Source organism: Rhinolophus hipposideros (genome assembly GCF_964194185.1).
Source record: "Rhinolophus hipposideros genome assembly, chromosome: 4".
Classification (NCBI taxonomy): Eukaryota; Metazoa; Chordata; class Mammalia; order Chiroptera; family Rhinolophidae; genus Rhinolophus; species Rhinolophus hipposideros.
Genome location: NC_138050.1, coordinates 40,629,834 through 40,652,139, shown reverse-complemented (window position 1 = coordinate 40,652,139; position 22,306 = coordinate 40,629,834).

The window sequence follows — 22,306 nt, the reverse complement described above, 5'->3', positions numbered from 1 at the left end:
CGCTCTTTTTCTAATACCTTCTTTTATTTTCCATTTGGTGCTTACTAGAACAAAATTATTTTTTTCTGCCTGGTTTTTGTTAGTGTGCCCCTACTAGAAAGCATGCTCCATTAGAGCTGGAGGCTTATCTTGTTGTGTTTTTTTTTTTTAACTCTCTATTCCCAGCACCTAGGGTAGGGTATGAGGATAGGGTACGTCATTCATTCATTTGTTAAATAAATTAATATGACACAGACAGTTCAGACCCAACAGTTTCAAATTCATCTCATATTTTGCCTTCACCAAAAGTGTTCTGCAACTTCAATTCCCTATTCTAGTGAAGTGGCATTATCATCTACTTCCTAGCTAAAAACATGACAGTCATCTTTAACTACTCCCTTCTCTCAATTCATTTGCATTTGTTTCTCAAGCCCTTTCCATTCAAACTCTAAACTGTCTGTTGAGTCCATACCTTCCTCTCTTTTCAGAGTCCCAAACATTTAAAGTGGCCTCCCAATGGGTCATTCTTTGCCTGCTGTTATTGATTCTCTACGCTACCCACAAAATTACCCTTCATAAAATATAAATTTTGTAATGTTTTTCTTCTTGAAAGGGTTCCAATGAATCACAGGAAAAAATTTAAAACTCCTTAACACGGCTTTTAAAACTGTTCTCAATCTGGTCCTCTATCTTCTTTTTCAGGTGTGTCTATTTAGTTTTTAAGCTTCTTTTCCATGTACTGATATGCACTGTGTGCTTCTTTAGAATCAACCTCCTACTATTCCTTGAAAACATCATACACTTTTAAATATTTCTTTATCTTGTTCAAGCTATTTCTCTGGACTGGAATTCCCTTTCTTCTTCCTTCCACAGAGTAAAATCCATTTATCTTCTTCAAATCCAATTCAAATGCCATATCCTCCATGGAATTCCCTTATCCTATCTGTCAGAAATTAATAATTCCTTCCACTGTGCTCCCGTAGCCCTGACATAGGCACTTCTATTACAGCACTAAACACCATCTGACCTAGATTAAAGCAACTTCGTGTGTGTCATCCTGGTAAATTATGAGCATCTTGAGGGGTAGACATTAACTTGCTCATCTTCCTAAGTGCCCCATGAAACCTAGCAAATTTTGTGAATATATAGTCCTTTGGTAGATGTTTGCAGAATTAAAATCGACACCTGAAGAAGCAGATAAGCCTTTGGGAGCATCTCAACCAGAGACTTACCGGCATGCTCATTTGCTGAAGAACACATGTAGCTTTCTTGTCATAGGTTGACTCCTCAGCCTTAGTCTCTTGTTCAATATTCACGCCCCACTGTGATGTCCTATCATCTTCCCCCCTCCTCCATCCTCATTACAGTATTTTGACATTCTAATTATATCTTTGGTACTTTTTCATATAAGGTGCATCAAATCCTCTTTCAAAGTAACTTTCTAAAAGTATTTGGCAAGAGAGGTTTATTTCATCTGTAATCTCTGATTAACACTGTTCACACCTCACTTTAGCTGGCAAATGGAAAACAAATGGTGAGGTCCAAAGTTTTCCTAGCTACTTATGGACTCAGACTGGATTTTTAAAGTTTCAAATAGGAAAAGCCAGATATCATGTGCCTACTAATGTGATGCAATCAGAAGCACACATATCCACCTATGTAGTATTCTTGCCCCCAAAATTGAGCTTGAATCTAATCAATCTTCTAAGACTAGCTCCTAATTACAGAAAATATAGGGAACAATAGGTCAAGTTAAATAACATCACAAAGAAAACAAAGGAAAAAACAAAATGGGGTAAATTCTATAGGACAACTGATCTAATTTTTGCAACATCAATGGGAAAATGTGGGGGGGGGGAATTACAGTATAAGAAGTTAGAGAGCAATGTCAAAAAAGGAGAAAAAATTAGAGCCTCTAGAACAGGGGTGTCAAAACTTTTTTCAACGTTTTTTACCAAGGGCCATATGCAATAAAATACACAAATAGCCGGGCCACTCATTCGAGGTGAAGTACGGATTGCCTCAACTGGTTTATTTAAGTAAACTAAATATATTTTTGGAATTTGCTTGTGGGCCAATTAACAATGGATTGCAGACCACAGTTGGCCCATGGGCTGCAGTTTTGAAACCCCTGCTCTAGAAGGACCCACCTATAGTGAAATGGGTCTAACGAGCTCTGAAAACCAAAGAATAGTTGTATAACTCCTTGACTCAGAGACCTTGTTTTCCTGAGCTGTGGCCACTATCAGAGAAAAGCAATGTGATCACAAATTTTCTGACTCTGCCACTATCCTTTGATATTTCGGCCAGACTTGCTATACTTTGGTTTAATTTTCTTCAAAATTGAGGCTGTATCAGTAGCTAATGGAATAAGGGGGAAATGGGCTTTTCAGTGTACCCAACTGATTGAATGAGTTTCCTCAAAACAGGTGGCAACTCTAGAATCAGATTCTTAGAGTAAATAAATAAGTGGCCTAATCCACTGTTTAGAAGCCAAGAACTGTTCTCCTGACTTGCCTCACTGAGTTATAATGTGTGACTAAGAAGTTGAAAAAAGAAACAAAAATAATGACTGCAGAGCACTCCCCAAAAAAGGTTCCCCATTAACTGACCATCCTATTCAAAAATGCAATGTCTCCCTTATTGTTGCTATCTTTCTGGGTCTACCATCATCACAGTTTACCAGCTGTTTGATTTTCTCATGATCTACCTGGAAGCCAATGCATATAGCTACAGGAAAGTAATTACGTTCTTTAAAAAGGTGTCGGGGGGCTTCATTGTTCTTTATTCCTCTGGCTTCATCCATCCTCAAATAATACCGTGGAAAAGGAAAGGTAAAGCATCTCCTCTGTGCTTTCAAGTGGAAAGTAAGCAAAGAAAAAAAATACACTTAGCTAAAATCACTAGATGACATGAGACTATTAAAAGCTGTTTCTTATTTTTAAGTATTGCTGTGATGCGACCAAACGTATAAGCATAGTGGCTTACAAGAAACTGTGATGTGGTAGAAAGAGTGGTCATCTTAGGGTCTTGCCAACAGAGGAACCTGGGGTGAGCAACTTCTCTGAATCACGTGTAAAATGGAAATCATACAACCTGTCTCACATGGAAATGGGTTCATGGGTATGATGGCACTTTGTAGACTCTCAAGCTCTATCTAAACGTGAAGAATGGCGACTACAAGTTTTATTGCCTCCCTGAACATTAAATGGCAATGATAAAGTTGCATTAGTAAAAGAGATTATTTTATATTGACCATGTATTAGATAGAAAGTCAAATCTCTACAAGTCTGTCAAAATTCTTAAAATGAAAAACATTTCTGATATTATGGATTTAATAAATTTGGCAACTATAATTACACTTGACAATTGAATAAAATAACCTATCGTATTGGTGAGTATAATACATTTGCTCCCCTTTTGGGGTCCCTGTGGATTGTTAATTCTCTGATAGATAATAGGTACATACCATTTTCTTAATCAAACGAAGAAAATCAAACCCTATTAAGAATGCCAGCATTTGCATTCTTAACAATAAATTAGGACCCTCAATCTTTTTTATTCTAACAGCATTTGTTGTTAAGTGTTATCAAAGATCAAGTCAAAATGCAAGTCATGTTATCCAGTAAATAGGAAAAAACCCTTTTTCTTATTATTCACAATTGCATTCTCCTCTGAAATAATAATAATGATAATAATAATACCTGGCATATATTAAGCACATATTATGTGTCAGACACTATTTTAGTCTTCCACAAATAAAATCATTTGTATTGTACTTATTAACTGTATACAGTTTTCATATCTATTTCAATTAATTTGGAATAATTTTTCCTTTATCACTTTATATTTTGTTTTATTTATATCACAATTCTGAGACTGAATGAGAGATGTTCTCATCTATCAAAAGGGAGTTCCACCCCAGTACATGAAATGACATATATTTAAATGAACTCCAAAGGACTAAAAGTTTATCTCAAGTTTTCTATAAAAACAAAAAGAATAGTTTATCCCCATCATAGTATGTAAGTTAGTTAATTGAGCTAGAAATATTACATAATTACTGAATCCAAATTTCTGAATCCAAAGTTTAAAAATGGGTATCTTTCTTTATATAGACAAAAATATGTTCTACTTCTATAATGGTTCATATTATAGTTCTTCTTCTAGAAAGCTAAAAATCTATTAAGAAATTCTCTATAGCTTAAGTTCCAAAAAGATAAATATTCTCCATCACATTTTCTAATACACACCTCTACTGAGATTTGTCAGAGATTCAGAGAAATTGAAAAGAGGTGGGCAAATATAGATGGTTTGAATTACCCAACAAAGCCAAGAAGTGGATTCTACATCTAATGAAAAGCAAACAAAAAGCATCTCATTTCAAGATACAAGTTTGAAGAGTTTTGATCAGTGTGTTTAAAGGACTTGTCACACCTGCATGCTTATGACAATCACCTGCCCACTGGTCACCTGGCTCTGACAGACAACCAAGTGGGCAGAAACATACCGCAGCCCCCTACCCTCCCAGCAAGAAGGCTGCTATAAACAGGGAGTTGTATATGTTTCTCCAAAAGCTATGCATTAAGAAAGTCACAAAGCACTTGGTAAATACTGTACTTAGCAGGTTACATGTAATTATCACAATTCTTTCAATCCCACCTATAAAATAGCCACGATTACTTTCTATATTTCACAATGAAGAAACTGAGGCTTAGATGACTCAAGTACTTCACTGAAGTTCACACAGTAAAATGCAAAGAACTAAATCAAATGCAAGTGTGTCTGACCTGGAGCCCACTCTCTTAACCACAATACCATGTTGCCTAAATGTGATGGGCTTCACTATAGAAAATTACAATTTGAGTATTGATTGCCTAATTCAGTTTACTTATGCATCTCACGTGATAGAGAATTACCCAGCTTTTGGGATAATTATTCAAAAAATATAAATCTCTGAAAACTTCTGTTGATTTTGAAATGTACACATCAAGGATAATGTTTACTCCAAGTATCAACTTTGATTACTGTTATAAGCAGTAGTAGCATTAGTTATGTGTTAGGTTATTCACTTATTTAAATTCATGAACAATTTCAGCTCTAATTAACAATTCTAAACAACTTTATAAGAGTCTTGCTAAATATTTCTGCTGTTCTCCCCCATGCTATTTTTAAAAAGATTATCTTAATTTAATGATTTGAGTATTATACTGGAATTTGGGATACTATTAGGTTGGTGCAAATATAATTGCAGTTTAAAATGTTAAAAATAATTGCAAAGACCGCAATTACTTATGCATCAACTTGAGAGCTAGCCCTCTTCACCTTTATTACTAAATGCCCCCTAACATATAAAATAGTTCAGTTTAAATTCCCTGAACACTGAGCAATGTAACTGGCAAAAGAAATGCACTCTGTATGTGTACATGTGTTCAAAGTGAATTCTACATCATTTTCATTGTTAAGAACCTATGGGACTAATAGTTTCTAAGACAAATAAAAGACACTTTTCACATACTTTACTAGTTGCATAGCTTACTCATTATATAACTTATGTTTTCCTCAAATTCTAAAATCCCTGTGATAGCATGATGAAATTCCAGGGGTAGTCTCTGTTGGCCATCAAATTCAATAGCAAGGACATTTTGCAGGTGCAGGAAACCCCAGTCTTGGTGACAGCTGCAATCCCGAGTTTGTCTTTAACTCTAGTTACCAATCCCCACATGAAAATTATGATGGGGGTCAGCCCCTGCCTACCTATTTCCTTGACACTAGCTGTTCACCTCAGCGATGAGTTTCTCTACAAAACCTTTATGTTTAGAATTTCAGAACTGGAAAAATTATAGGGATCATCTCTATATACAAACCTGCTCATTTTATAAAAGAAAAACTGAGATAAGGGGATATAATTTGCCAAAGGTCATTTTGTTTATAAATCTGACTTTCATGCTAAGATTAGTAGAATAACATGAGAACTAAGCTGAGCTAAAAAGGATCAGTGTACCCTTCTGGAGAAGCTCAAATCTGGGAAATTCTATATTAACAAGAGGAACATCAGTGGGTGGGTTTCAAATCTAGTTCCATCAACCTCTAACCTTGGACAATTCATTTAAATTCGTGGATTTCAAGTTTTCTATTCTATTAGATAAGTAATCAAATGATCTTGAAATTTCCAGTAACCTTGAACAAATGAGGAAGGTAAAAATGTGTGTGATTGTTGAATACAGAAGAAAACTTAAAACACCAGATTGGAGGCATGAATTAGACTATAATAATAACAACAACCATTAATTGATCCTTTACTATGTTCCATATACTCAGATAAATGTTCTACACGTGTTTACTTAATCCTCACAACTTTGAAATAGATTCTACTATTACTTTGATGTTGCAGGTGAGGAATCGAGATTTAAAGAAGTAACTCAGCCAAGGTTTCTACCTATTAGGTGGAGCAATAAGGGGTTAAACACAGGTTGTCTAACTCTAAAGCAATGCTTTTAAATACTTCACTGTCCTTTGGATAAATCATTTTGCTATCATTTTTCTTAACTAGTCACTTTTCTAGATTTTTTTTTTTTTTTTTTTTTTAGAACAAATGTGCTTCTCCATGACTCCTGATAAAACCCAATTCCTAGCTCTGTGGGCAGCCATTCACTCCATTTCTGTTCCCGCTGGCATCTGTAAATTAGCCTCTGGTAATTATCAGTGTAAGAAGCAGCAGGCAGTGTACAGAACAATGTAACTGTTGGTCAGATTCCAACATGGGAATGTAGCATTCTTGAGGCATAAATCAACCAACCATGGCCCAACCTGAGGATGGATTTGCTCAAGCTTTAAAAATAGGCTTAACTGCCATAGCTGGAGGCAAAATACAAATCCATATACCTTAAACAGTAAATCTTCAGTCTGCAAGAAAGAACAGGTGTTCACACCTTGTCCTCAGAGACAATTGGTTCCCACTATGTTTGACTAGACGGTGAGTACAATTTTAGGGCATCTGTCCTCCCTTGACGGTGTCTTGCCTTCAGTAACAGAAGTCATATGCAGGGGCTAGAAATGTAGCCCTAAGAATAACTTTAACTCAAAAGTTAAGATTTAGACTCAGTAGCAAGAGAATAACTTCCTAAGATGCCTAAAATCTCATAGAGTTTTGTTTTCTTACATGCCTTGGCTGTGGAACACTCATATATTATAGTGTTTTTCTTTGGGGGAACTGGAGCACATGGGAGAGATGAAACTAAAATGACCCAAGAGAATAGGTTATCTTGGGCTTAAAGCAGGGGTTGGGAAACTACAGCCTGTTGGCCAATCTTCCTGCCACCTGCTTTTGTAATTGAAGTTTTATTGGAACTCTGCCACTCCCACCTGTTTCCATATTGTTTATGACTACTTTCATGCTACCACAGCAGAGTTGAGTAGTTCACGCTACCACAGCAGAGAGCACATGACACCTAAAGCCTAAAATATTTATTACCTGGCCCTTGATAGAAAAAAATTGCTGACCACTGGCTTAAGGCATGGTGAATTTGAAATCTTAATGTACTTAGTTCTATGTAAGTTTCTTATAAGAATATATCTATAAATGAAAAAGTAGAAGTGCTTATCAGTTTACCTATTTTATCTCACTTAAGAAAATGCAACCTAACAATCTAATATCAGCAACACTAACATCAGTTCCATTAGCAGGTGGTAACTGTGCTGGTCCCATAACTTCCTACTCTACAATCAAAATGGTTCAGTACTCCCAGTAGAGATATCTCATGGTAATAAATTGTACTTAATGAGATAAGAAGAGAAAGGGGAAGAAAGGAAGCGTGCCAGGCACAATGGACAATATCCTATTTGTCTTCAGGGCACTGAAGACCTACTTCGTTTATTTCACAGCTATTCCTAGTCCTGGCCTTCTTACTGTCTTACAAAGTGTATCAAAAAATAGAAGACCATGTAAATGAAGTCTCCTGTGGGCCTGAGATCAGGCTCTAAAGGTGCAGAACAGAAAACATGACTGCTGATCCGTTGATCTAAGTAGAGATGGAAGACAGATTCAAAGAAATAGCACTGAACAAAAGTGAATCGAAGTAACAGTCAACATAAGTGAACCAGATCCTCAGACAAACGATGGTTATAATGTTCTACCGAGGATCTGTTTCTTTTGATCTTCTGTATTTCAAAATACCTGTCTCTTCTCTTCCTGAATGATCTTGGGAGTCCACTGAGAAAGTACCAAGATAAATTAGAGTGATAGATAAGGAAAAATCTAATTAATATTTTAATTTCAAGACAGTAGACTGTTGAAATTCTAAACTTTAAAAGTTTACTGAAGCACAAATTGGTATTGCATACTTTGTAAATTTGGTAACCTGAAAGGAGTCATTTACGTAATGAGAGAGCACAGCTGACAGCCCAGCTCTCACGTCTCAAAATAGCTTTATAGTTCTCTGTTCACCTTCCAGGTGAAACAATAGTCATGAAGTGATTACCAAAATGGTACACCAAGGAAAACTACCTGCTAGTGCTCATGATAGAAGAGGAAAAAGGTAAAGAAGGCTAAGAATATTATAGTTCTAAAGCCACAAAAATGGAAGGCTTATGGATACATGCTATATAGTGATATCATAAATGTGAGCTTTTCAAAGTTTTAATAGCTATACCCCCTGTTCATGTCAAAGGAGGGAGCAGGGCAGGATGGGTATAAAAGATAAGAAGAAATCTAGCTGTGGTACTGTGCATTCTGGGATTTGCTGTGTATCATGTACCTATATGTATATTGGTTAAACGTACTGAAGAACTGAGCAGTTGATTATAGGTGCCTTCATGGTAGAGGAGAATATATACATAGATATCTGTTACAAGAGAATTTAACCATAAATCAAGTGTAGAGACTGGAGGCAAGTACAATCTCCGGACACTGTATGTTAACATACAGTGAATTTGAAAGGATTCAGCACATTTGACAGTCAACAAAAAGAAAAAAAATGCATGGAGGTGATACAGGGGAATATGGCAAGGCAGTGAAAGAAATTGTCCTGAAGGATCAAGTGAAGAACAAGTATTTGCAAGTTACTCACTAGAGGATCCAGCAGGAAATTTCAGATAACTATTTGGCATTCCAATAAAATATTTACATTTCCACTATAAAACAAGAAAGTCCTGCTATGTGGAGAGAACTGGTCAGAATTAGAAATAAAAAATGTGATGAAATGTAATGGAATGAGATGGAGGAGATGGATCAGGATTCCACTCTAAGAATTCACTGGGACATGTTATCGGCTCACCAGTTTTCATAATTTTTGTTACTGTTATTTTCATTTTTTTTGATGAAAACATGCATGCATTTTGAGTGTATCTACCAACTTCTGGGTCATCAGGTATGTGCATATTCAATGTTAGTAGGTACTATCAAACAATTTCCAAAGTGGTCATACCAACTTATACTTCCATCAGCAGTGTATGAGAATTCCAATTGCCCTCCACCTGTACCATCCTTGACAACACTTAACCTTTACAGTCTTTTTCAATTTAGCAATTCTACCTGTGTGTATATGTGTATCACATCATGATTGTAATTTGCATTTCCCTGATGGCTGAATTTGACCACCATTTTATGTTTCTTACCATTTGGGTATGCTCTTTTGGGTTCACATCTTTTAGCTATTTTTATTGGTCATTCTGCATTTTTCCTATTCATTTGTAGGCATTCTTACATGTTATATATACAAGTCCCAACTGTGGCTTGCCCTTTCAGTTTCTTAATCATTCATTTGATAAACACATTAATTTTAATATGGTCCAATTTATCAAATTTTCCTTTATGTCCCTTTCTCTGTACTGTGTTGTATGCCAGTAAGAATCTGTCATAGACTCTCTCCTCCCAGATTATGAAAATAGTCTTTTTTCTAAGATATTTATTGTTTTACTTTTCACAGCAAGATCTATGTTTCATCTGGAATTTATAGTTGTGCATCATGTTAGGTAAGGGTCAAGATCCATTTTTCTATACTGATATCCAATTAAACCAACACTATTTATTGGCAATGCAATGGAGAACCTTTGACCATCACAGTGTTCTTACATATGGATCCTAAGTGACAACTTTATAATGGTGAGTCTCCCTATCCACTGGTTCTGACTTAAGGCTAATCCTTGTGGACCCAGAACACACTTCATGCAATCTTCAAATCAGGGTGGGAGTTTATGGAAACCATGTGGCAAATGGAGTTATAACATAAGTCCCCACATGACTGACCAAGTGAAATACTTAACCTATTCCAGAGATATTTTTTTTAAGTTTCTATACATTGGAAGATATATTCAGCAAATGACAGAACATCCTCATTGGCTTCTTAACCCACTGAGTGAGAATTGGTATGCTAAGAAGGGCCAGGTGAAAGCCCTTGGGTCTCCTTTTCCCTACCAAAATAGTAAATCAAAAGTAATCCTTTATCTTTATGGAAAATTCTGAGTTTAATGCTACCAAGAAGAATTTGAAAGATACAGGATTGGTGACTCCTATCATACAGCCATTTGACTCACCATTTAGTCTATGCCAGAAGACAACTGAGTCTTGGAGGATAGCACTGAATTATTGCTAACTAAATTAGGTGATGACGTTCATTGGATCTGCTCTTCCAAATGTGGTCTCTTCGTTGTGATCAATCAACAATCTAGTAGCAGATAGTCTTCTGAGAAATACTTTTTACCTGTCCCTCAAAGTGAAAAATATCAGAAGCATTTTGATTTATTTGGCAGGATCATAAGGATAACTTTTGAAAATTCTGACACAGTGCTGTCCCATCTCTTGAAAACTGATTGCTTTACCATCCCACATGACATTGCATTGGTTTACTACATTGATGATATGAGGCTGATTGGACCTAGTGAGCAGTAAGCAGCAGGTACCAGATATATACATGCCAACGAATGAGAAATAAATCCAACTGAGGGATGATTTCAGTAAAATTTCTGGGAGTTCAGTGATCTGAGCCATACTAGGTTATCTCTTCCAATATGAAAGAGCAATTGCTACAAGTTCATCTCACCAAAACAGCATTAGTCAATTTCTTGTGGCCCACTTGGATTTTATGGAAAACATACCATATTTGGGTGGGTTCCACTGGTCTACTTATTGAGTGATCCAAAAGGCTACCAAACATGAGTGAGCTAGGAACAAAAGAAGGCTCTCCAGTTGTCCAGTTGCAGAGCAAGCAACTCTGCCATTTGAGCTTTGACCCAGCAAGTTCCATAGTTCTCAAATGTGCATAGTCAACCATGATACTAAGTGAAGATTATAGCAAGCCCTAGTGGAACAATGACAGCAAAATCCTATATAGAGTTTTAGCATGTAATTATTCTTATTCAGGCTACTACACCTGGTACAGAATTCATGCTTGACCATGACACATCGAATGAACATGCAACTGGAGTGACCCATCCTGGTTTGGGTATTAGCTGACCTCCAAGCCATAAAGACTAGAGCGCCCAGCAGGACTCTATAATCAAGTGGAAGAGGTATAAATAGGATTGAATTCAAATAGACATTAAGGCACAAAATGCATGAGTTTGCTTTATTTTCCCTGTGTACTTATTCATACTGATCTGCCATATTGCCATCAGCACATTATTTATGACCATATAAGGAGGTCCCTCCATTAAGTTGATAGAGAAGGAAAATATTTTTCCCAGTTTACAGATAGCTTTGGACTATATGAGTAAATAAAAATATTCAATAACATTTTATTGCCCACTTTGTTGAGGGGGAAAGATGGCCTAAACCTTTCCCAACTCCTGGGAAATAGCTGATGGTTTGGTAAGATGGTAAGGGACTTGTGAGCAACTAGATGGGAAAATTGACATAAAAAGGAGGTTTGGAGAGAAGTTTGTAGGCACAAAGTATAAATGATTTGTATCCCATGAAAATGTTAATCAAAAGACCCCTTCTGTGAATGAGTCTCTCAAAGAGGACCCTAAGATAAAATAGTTCCTATGAAAAACTCAATTAAAAAAACAACGTATAGAAAGGGTAAAAGCAAACTGTACATAATTTTTTAAAAAACATTCAGAGACTACATGAAAAATGTATGACAGATAAAAGATTACACACACACACACACACACACACACACACACACACACACACACGAGATCTGACAATTACATTCACAAATCCATCCAAGAAAAAGTTCTACATTCCTCATTGCTGAATATCACTACAGTCACCTTCGAAGTACTCCCCTTGGGAAGCTATGCACCGATGCCACTACTTATTCCACCCTTCAAAGCAAATTTGGAAGTCTTTTTCTGGAATGGCCATCAGAGCTGTTGTCGTATTACCCTTGATGTCCTGAATATTGTCAAAATGTCTTCCTTTCAATATTTCCTTTATCTTCAGGTAAACAAAGAAGTCATTGGTGGCCAGATCAGGTGAGTAGGGAGGGTGTTCCAATACAGTTATTTATTTATTGCTTAAAAACTCCCTCACACACAGACCCATGTGAGCTGGTGCATTGTCATGCTGCAAGAGCCATGAATTGTTGGAGAAAAGTTCGGGTCATTTTAGTCTTTTTCATGCAGCCTTTTCAGCACTTCCAAATAGTAAACTTGGTTAATTTTCCAGTTGGTACAAATTCATAATGAATAATCCCTCTGATATCAAAAAAGTTTAGCAACATCATTGCAACAAGTTCATGAACTTAATTATCATTAGACTTTGGAGAGAGAGAGAGACAGAGAGACAGACAGAGAGAGAGACAGAGAGAGAGAGAAGATAAAAGAAATATAGAAATAGTTTATGTCCCTTAAATCTGCCCTCTCCTTTAAAATCTCTAGAGTTTACGTCTGGCTTCTCAGGTGGGGTAAGAGATGTGGTCAGACTGTATAACATAGAAACTTTCAGGTGACTCTCCCACCTGTTTTTAACCCTATGACTCAATTTCATCCCTATGGTACCTGTTGCTGTCAAGACTGAACAGGTCTAAATTCTCATCAGCAGCACTTGGTTTCCATCTTCCTCTGTTCTGCTTTCGGTCTTCTAAACATATGTGACATCTGTCCATTGTTGCCTCTTCTCTAAAATGTTATGGTTTTATTTATTTTACTATCAATTTATAGAAAATGGGAATGGCAGAAAAATTAATGCCTTTAACCCATCATTTAACAGCACTTCTATCCTTACCTTTTAACCACCTCCTTCAAGCAAAGATACTTTTTCTTCCATACAGTCTTTTCCGAGCTACCCATATTACTACTTGTTCCCTTTCTAGTCCCTGTGGTCAACTCCCACCTCCATTCTTCTGTCATCCTGCCAATCTTGATCTCCTATTACACTTTCTCTGTGGAAGATGGCCTGGACATCAGATTCAGATAAAGAACAGACTAGACAAAGCAAAGTTGAGTATATTTTGAATTTGGTGTCTGTTCTCTGAAAAGCCATATGGCTCCTTCCCTTAGGGAGAGAGAGGCTGCTTCTCAAAGTCGTAGGGAGAAAGTCTGCTTTGGTTGCCAGCCCATCTTTTATACAAGGCTTTCAGGTCACAATGAGGTCCAGTCAGCTTACCATTCCTGGAATGTTGAAGTCTCCATGGTAACTATTTCCAAGGTTTCTCACTTTTCCCATTTCAGCCATTTAGTAGAGTGTTGAAGCCTACAAACATTTCTGTGATTCTCTATGAAATTTCTTTCTGCTTTGGGACATTATATTAATCCCATCATATATCAAACTTGAGTTTCTAAAACATTCTTTGGACATGCGTACTACACCATACGTACATATACATATATATTCTCTACCTACACTCACTCCCCAGGTGCTCTCATCTAGTTTGTGGCTTTATATACCATCTCAATGCTGCTGGATCACACATTTATTTTAAAATTCTGGCTTCAAGATGTGTATATACAACTGTCTAATCTACATCTCTACTTAGTTGCTTAATGGGTATCTTTTAACATGACCAAAACCAAGCCTCCAATTTCAGCACACTTCCTTCAACCTGTTCCTCTCATAAACTTTCCATGTGAGTAAACTGTAACTTCATCTTTCCAGTTGTCCAAGCCAAATATCTTGGAGTCGAATGGATAAAGAAAATGTGAGAGATATAGATAGGGACACGGATAGGGATAAGGATAGAGATGGGATAGGGAGGGAGATAAATAAATAAATATAGATAATGGAATACTATTTGGCCATAAAAAAGGAACTTCTGCCATTTGTGACAACATGAATGAATGCTGAAGGCATTGTGGTATGTGAAATAAGTCAGAGAAAGACAAATATGATATGATCTCACTTATATGTGGAGTCTAAAAACAAAACAAACAAACAAAAAAACATCCCACAGAAACCAAGATCAGATTGGTGGTTGCCAGAGGTGGGGTGGTTGGAGGGTAAGGGGAATGGGTGGGTAAAGGTTGTCAAAAGGTACAAACTTCCATTTACAAAATAAATATGTTCTGGGGATATAATGTATAACATGATGACTACAGTTAAGAATACTGTGTTGTATATTTGAAAGTTGGGGGGTGGAAGATGAAGGTAAGGGGGATCAAATATATGGTGATGGAAGGAGAACTGATTCTGGGTGGTGAACACACAATGGGATTTATAAATGATGTAATACAGAATTGTACACCTGAAATCTATGTAATTTTACTAACAATTGTCACCCCGATAAATTTAAATAAAAAAAAAGATATCCATTCAACAAAATTTTAAAAAATTATTTAAAAAGTTCTCATTACAAGGGAAAAAAATGAAACTATGTGAGGCAATGGATGTTAACTAAACTTGTGGTAATCATTTCACAATATATACACATATAAAATCATTATATTGTACACCTTAAACTTATACAATGTTATATGTCAATTATATGTTAAAACTGGAAAAAAACACTTAAAAATAAAACAAATGTCTTGGAGTCAATCTGTACTCCTGTCTCTCACACACCATAATAAATGTATTAACAAATTCTGTTGGTTCTATACTCAAAATATATCCACTTCTGCCCTCCACCACCACTACCATTTTATTCCAATTCACCATCATCTCTCACTGGAGATAAGTTGAAAGCCCTTTAACTGATCTCCTTGCCTTCTATCCTTGCCTTCATATAGCCTATTGTCAACAGAGTGTCCAGAACAATCCTTCCAAGATTTAAGTCAGATCATGTCACTCCCCTACTCAAAACCTTCCATTGGCTCGCCATCTTACTGAGACTAAAATCCTGCAAGCCAGTTAGCCCTGGCTACCACCTCTTTCCACTCTCCCTCCTTACGTACTCTCCTCCAGCCTGGCCTTCTTGTTTTTCCTTACGCACACCAAGTATAATGCTTCTTCAGAGTGTTTGCACTGCTATTCCCTCTATCTGTAATGCTTTTCCCCAGGATGTAGAACAATTTCTGAGGCTTCCAGTTGGCCTTCCCCATAAAAGCTCTTAACACATAGAACAAGAAACAAGTAGTGTTATCAACTTCCAAGTATGTTCATTCCAACAAAACCTTTCTTGTTTTCTAATAAAAAAATTTCAAGCTGGAAATTTTCCTCTCAGCATTGCTTTACTTGCATCTTATAATTTTGATGTGTTGTGTTTTCATTATTGTTCAATTTGAAATATTTCTGTATCTTCATTGTGATTTTATTTTTGACCCATAGATTAATTAGAAGCGTTTCCATTCTAATCAAATATTTGAGAAATGGAGAAATGACCACTAAGTGGGTTCAGGACCCTCTGTGAGCTGGACTCATCCAGGACTTCATTCAAACCAGGTAAAGCCATTTCCATAGAGTTAATAAAAATAAACTCAGGATATTAGGAACATAGATTCAAAGTCATCATTTAATAGCTTCCAAGGCAAGACACCTTCTCTGGATATATTCTTTAGCTTTATGAAGAACTAGAGTTTTTGGATTGCACATTGGTGGCCTAAATGTCCAAAGTCTGACCACAGATGTATTTTGATTCACACACAAAGTGTTTTCTAAAAATTGAATTAGTTGCAAACAGTTAAAAATCAATAAATCTCACAATAAAATTAGACTGTTGACTTCTCTTGAAAAGGGGTATATGTAGGAACACTTGGGAGTAGGCTGCCCTCTCCCCATTGTAATATTCAATGGTTGGGACCCCAGCTAAACTGGCCACTCTCCTCTGGGAAAAGCATTTCCTATTGCCTGTGGCATAACAGATATAAATTGCCAGAGGTTCAGACTGCAATAAGTTTGCACCACTGAGAAACCAGGAGCCTGGAGTATATTTTTTATTTGTGGAATTTCAGAACATCACTAATAGAATTTGCAAACACTTTGGCCCACCTAATTCTTTAAGACACCCTAATCTCTAAAGGCCAACAAACAGAGTCTGGGACAACTATGCCAAGAGTTAAAAGCAGAACTGATAACTTCTTAGCCAGTCCAGAATATCCACTTTTAAATGTAGTAATGAATAGAATGAACTATAATATATCCCTTAATCCTGGCTTCCAGATTAGATATTTTTTTAAAGTTTCTCCCAAAGTATCTCCCACCCTACCATTCAATATTCAAAGCTGTTTTGTACAAATTGCTCCATTTTAAATGTTCACATCTTTATGTAAAGAATAGCCCATGGCAGAGTAATTTTCCTGTTCACTATCCCCGAAACATACATGGCATCCAGAAAATCATAACTTTCTTGCGTAATTTGTATAATGGTCCAATGAACTTTGTGGGACCGTGTGCCCAAATAGACAGCAAACACTTGACAAAAGGAAACTTAAATGTTAAGAGCAATCACACCTAGATAGCTGGGGAACCAAATAAGGGAAGTAGAGACTCCTGTTTTTCAAGCCAGGGACCGAGAAGCAGCCTCTTTACGTTGACAAGGGGAGATGGTAGTAACTGATTTCTACCAAAGTGTGTAGGATCATTTCCCCCAACATCCAAGAAAGAAACGAAGTCCAAAACTCTGACCGTGGTCTCAACACAAATCTCTTGATATTGACAGTACTCAAAAAACAAACCATCAGGCTCTCTCTATATAAACTCCAAGTGTTCAATAGAAGGCTCTTAATCACTGGGGATCATGTAGGTGTTTTCCAATAACCATTCTTCTTTGGTAATAATGGGGAGAGCTGGAGTAAGCAGAACAAAAGGAAAGATAAGGTGGTGGCAGCCTGGGAAAAACAGGCAAAGGGCTGAGGTAAGAATACAAGGTTGCTAACATTGGATCCCTTCCAGTGAAGATAAGATAAACCCATCTCACTGGAGTCTTGTGGGAATGAGGTAATCAGAATTATGCTAGTGCTCATTATGCATAGAATGATGAACAGATGTTTCCAATATCTGAGGAGCCAACAAGTAGGAAAGGGCACACACTGCAGCATAAAGTACGTCTCAGTGTTTCTGCAGTTTTAATGTGCGTCATCAGCACCTACTGAATCAGAATCTTTTGCAAGGCGGGAGTTGGGGACAAGAATTTGCATTTTAACAAGTGCCACGGGGGACTCAAATAGAGGTGGTCTCTGGACCGTATTAACATAAACCCTGCACAGTAGCGAGCCAGAAGCAAGAACTATCTACAAGTTGGGGGTTAAGTCTCTGGAGAGAGATACTGATGGGAATTACTAGTCTCAGAGGCCATTCAAAGTAAAATAAAGATCCTGCTTTCTTAGTGATCTGGGCAGAGTTCTGAAAAGCAGAAAGAAGGGGATTTTGAGGCAAAAAAAAAAAAAAATTTTTAATAGAATAAAACCTCGTTGGCTACATCAGCAGGAGGTCAAGAAGTAAACGCTAGAGTGGACAGAGGTCTAGACTGAGCATAATGTTGCTGAGTATTTGTCTTTCCGCAACTCTAACTGGCAGAGTAAACTTCAACAAATCACTTTACTCTGTACTTCTTTGGGCATGATTTTTTTCATGAATAAAATGAGATTAGCCTAGAATTTCTAGGTGCCCCTGTCTTAGTTTTCTATTCGTAATAAATTACTGCAAACTTAGCAACTTGAAACAACACAAGTGTATTATCTTAACAGTTTCTGGAGACCAGAAGCCAGGTTTGGCAAGGCTGAATTCTCTGCCCAGAGTCTCACTGAGCTGAAATCAAGGGTTTGTCCACATTGTGTCTACATAAAATTCATAGGTTGAAGCCCTAAACCCCTTCAGTGTGACTGTATTTGTAGACAGAGCCTTTAAGGAGGTAATTAAGGTTAAATTGGGCCATAACGGTAGGGTCCTCATCTGAGAGGACTAGTGTCTTTATAAGAAGAGGAAGAGACAACGGAGCTCTCTCTCCCCTTCTCTCTCTCTCTCTCTCTCTCTCTCTCTCTCTCTCACACACACACACACACACACCACCCCACCACCCCAAGTATATACAGATGGAACAAAGTGATATGTCCAGGTTTGCCATATGAGAACACAGCATCTGTCTGCAAACCAGGAAGAGAATTCTCACCAGAATCTAACCCTGCTAATATCTTGATTTCCAGGACTGTGAGAAAATAAATTTCTGTTGTTTAAGCCACTTAGCCCATTGTATCTTGTTATGGAGGCCCTGGCAGACTAATACATCTTTCAGGTTCACGTGGTTGTAGTAGAATTGAATTTCTTTTCATTGTAAGCCTGAGGTCCCTGTCCTTGTTGGCTGTCAGCCAGGGGCTAGTTTCAGTTCCTAGAGGCCACCTGCATTCCTTTTCGTAGTCCCTTGTACCTTCCTTTCAGTAATGGAGAAATTCTTACACATTGAATCTCTCTCATGTTTCAAATCTTTGACATCCTCTGTCTCTGAGCCCTAGACTGACATTCAAAGACCTCAAGATAATAGGTGAGGTCCACCCAGATAATCTCTCCATTTTAAGGTTAATGATTTAAATCGTAATTACATCCAGAAAAATCTCTGTAAGCAAAACAACATTAGTGACTGAGCAACTAGGAGAAGGTATATCTATACCAGGGTCCAGGAATCTTGGAAGCCATGTTAGAATTCTTCCTATCATAACCCTTCAAAAAAAAATCAGCTAACCTCTGGTCTATACTTTTATGATATAAAAAGAGTTACTCATTATTTTTCTTTCATTTATAATGTTATGTTCCTGGCAAACCTGGACATATCATATTGTTCCATCATAAGGTTTCTAGTTTTAATGTTTTTTGCCTAAAAGTGAAATTTGTGGTCATTGTCTTTTTATTGAAGAGATTAAATAAAGTGGTGATTAAAGTAGGGGTTTTTTGTTCCAAAAATTTAAAACTAAACAGCAACAATCTATTTGGACTATTAACTTACATCTATGACATTTATAAAACAATTAAACTGAAGATGTTTAAAATCATTTAGTCTACTCATTTTTAAATACTTCTTTAGCTGAGGAATCTTTTAACCAAGGGAAATCTTACACAAAACTTCAAACAACAATTAGGCTATTCTGCTGAGGTGAAATGGGGTCCCATTTGGCCCACAATAAATGAAGAGGCATTTTTATATGGGTCATAATCTTACTCCCTCACTTTCTTGAAACTCTCAAGTTTAAAGAAATAATATGCTTTATCCTGGCCCATATATTCACATTAGTGGTAATGACAAGCCTAGAACTCTAGACTTCTCAAGTCTTGATTTAATGTTCTTTGCAGTCAACATGTATAGTAGACTGTAGTTCTCTCCCTGAATCTTTCTACCTACTCAGCATTATATAGCTACCATACAGTAGTTAGAAAATTGGATTAAACCCACTTCCACAGATGGGACCAGGTTATTTTAACCTAATCAGGACAGTCCCCTTACCTTTGTCACAGTTAATTGGTTAAGGTAAATCAGACCTAAGCCACTGTTGTAAATAGCATTCTTTAGGTGAAATGATTCAGAAATGAGCATATGATCATATTCAGGCCAGTTAGTCTTGGGGGCACATTTACTACAAGTGAAGATTCCCTTACTCTTCTGAGTCAGTAGAAGACAGTCTTCACAAAGATTGATGCTAAGCTTTAAAACATCTCAGTATCTGATTGAATTGAGATAATCAGTTCTTGGCCTAACTGCCTTCCAAAAGCAAAAGTTATTCCTCGCTGGAGAAAGATACCATTGTCCAAAACCTCAATTTCTCATTATAATTTTGTATACACTATATAGAGCATGCGATCTGAAATTATCAGGCATCAAAAAGATAAAAATTGTCTGAACATTAAGAGAGAAAACAGAACAGAAACAGACGTATAGGAAATCCAGATATTAAACATGTCAGATACAAAATTTAAAATAATCTTGGCTGATATATTCAACTTAAACAAGATGGAAAATTTCACAATAAAAACTATTTTAAAAATAAAATAGAAATCTGAAACTAAGAAAACAATTATTACTATTAATCAATTTAAGACAGAATTAATGACAAGAAGATAATTCAAAATAAAATATCAAGTAGATAGGAAGACTCAATAGTATTAAGATGTCAGTTCTTCCCAACTATTTCTATAGATTCAGTGTAGTCCCAATCAAAATCCCAGCAAGTTATTTTGTGAATATCAACAAACTGATCTTAAATTTTATATAGAGAAGCAAAACACCCATAATAGTCAATACAATATTGAAGGAAAGGAACAAAATTGGAAGATTGACATTACCCAATGTCAAGACTTACTATAAAGCTACAGTAATCAAGAAAGCGTGGTTTTGGCAAAAAAGTAGACAAATAGATCAACGGAACAGAGTCGAGGGCCCAGAAACTGGACCACATAAATATAATTAACTGATTTTTGACAAAGTAGCAAAAGAAATACAATGGAGAAAAGATTGTCTTTTCAACAAATGATGAAGAAATCAGGCATCCACTGCAAATAAGTGAATCAAAACACAGACTTCATACCTTTCACAAAAATTAACTCAAAATGGATTATAGATGTAAATGTAAAATGCGGCACTGTAAAACTTCTAGAAGGTAACACAGGAGAAAGCCCAGATGACCTTAAGTATGGAGATGACTTCTTAGATACACCAAAAGCATGATCCATGAAAGAAATAATTGATAAGCTTGACTTCATTAAAAGTTAAAACTTCTGCTCTGTGAAAGACAATGTCAAAAATGAGAAGACAAGCCACAGACTGGGAGAAAATACTTGCAAAAAATATATCTGATAAAGGACTGTTATCCAAAAAATACAAAGAATTCTTAAAGCTCAATAATAAGAAAACAACTCAATTTTAAAAATGGACCTACGACCTTCACAGACAGCTCACCAAAGAAGATACGTCGATGGCAAACAGGCATATGAAAAGATACTCCACTACACACGTCATCGGGGAAATGCAAATGAAAACAACAGTGAGATTACACTATGCATCTCTTAGAATGGCCAAAATCTTCAACACTGACAACACCAAATGCCAGCAAGGATGTGGAACAACAGGAACTCTCATTCATTGCTGGTGGGAATGCAAATGGTACAGCCACTTTGGAAGAGAGTTTGGTGGTTTCTCACAAAACATACATATACTTATAAGTCAACTCCTTGGTATTGAACCCAAAGGAGTTGAAAACATGTCTCCATAAAAACCTGTACAAAGATGTTTGTAACAGCTTTATTCATAATTGCCAAAACTTGGAAGCAACCAATATCCTCTAGGAGGCGAATAATAGGTAAACTGTTATATATCCAAAAAATGGAGTTTTATTCAGTGCTGAAAATAAATGAGCTATCAAACCATGAAAAGATATAGAGAAGGTTTAAGTGCATATTACTAAGTGAAAGAAGTCAATCTTAAAAGGCTACATGCTGTATGATTCCAACTATACGACAGTCTGGAAAAGGCAAAACTATAGAGATAGTAAAAATACCAGTGGTTGCCCGTGAATGGCGTAGGAGGAAAGGATGAATAGGTAGAACACAGAGGATTTTTAGGGCAGTGAAAATACTCTGTATTATACTACAATGATAGAAAGTATTAATACACATTTGTCCAAACCCATAGAACGTACACCACCAAGAGTGAATCCTAAGGTGAACTATGGACTTTGATTATGATGTGTTGATGTAGGTTAATCAGTTATAACAATCGTACCACTCTGATGGAGGCTGTTGATAATGGCAGAAGCTATGCATGTATGGAGGCAGGAGTTATATAAGGAATCTCTTTACCTTCCACTCAATTTTGCTGTGAATCTAAAACTCCTTGAAAAAATAAATAAATATATATGTATATATATATAAAAAATGTTTTTTTAAAGAAAATATCCAGAATGAATCAGAGAGAAAAAAATGGAAAATATAAAAAGTTTGAGACCAAAGGAATATGATTAAAAAAAAAATACTTAACACATGTAATTGGGCTCTCAGAAAAAGAGAATGAGATTAGAGCAATATTTT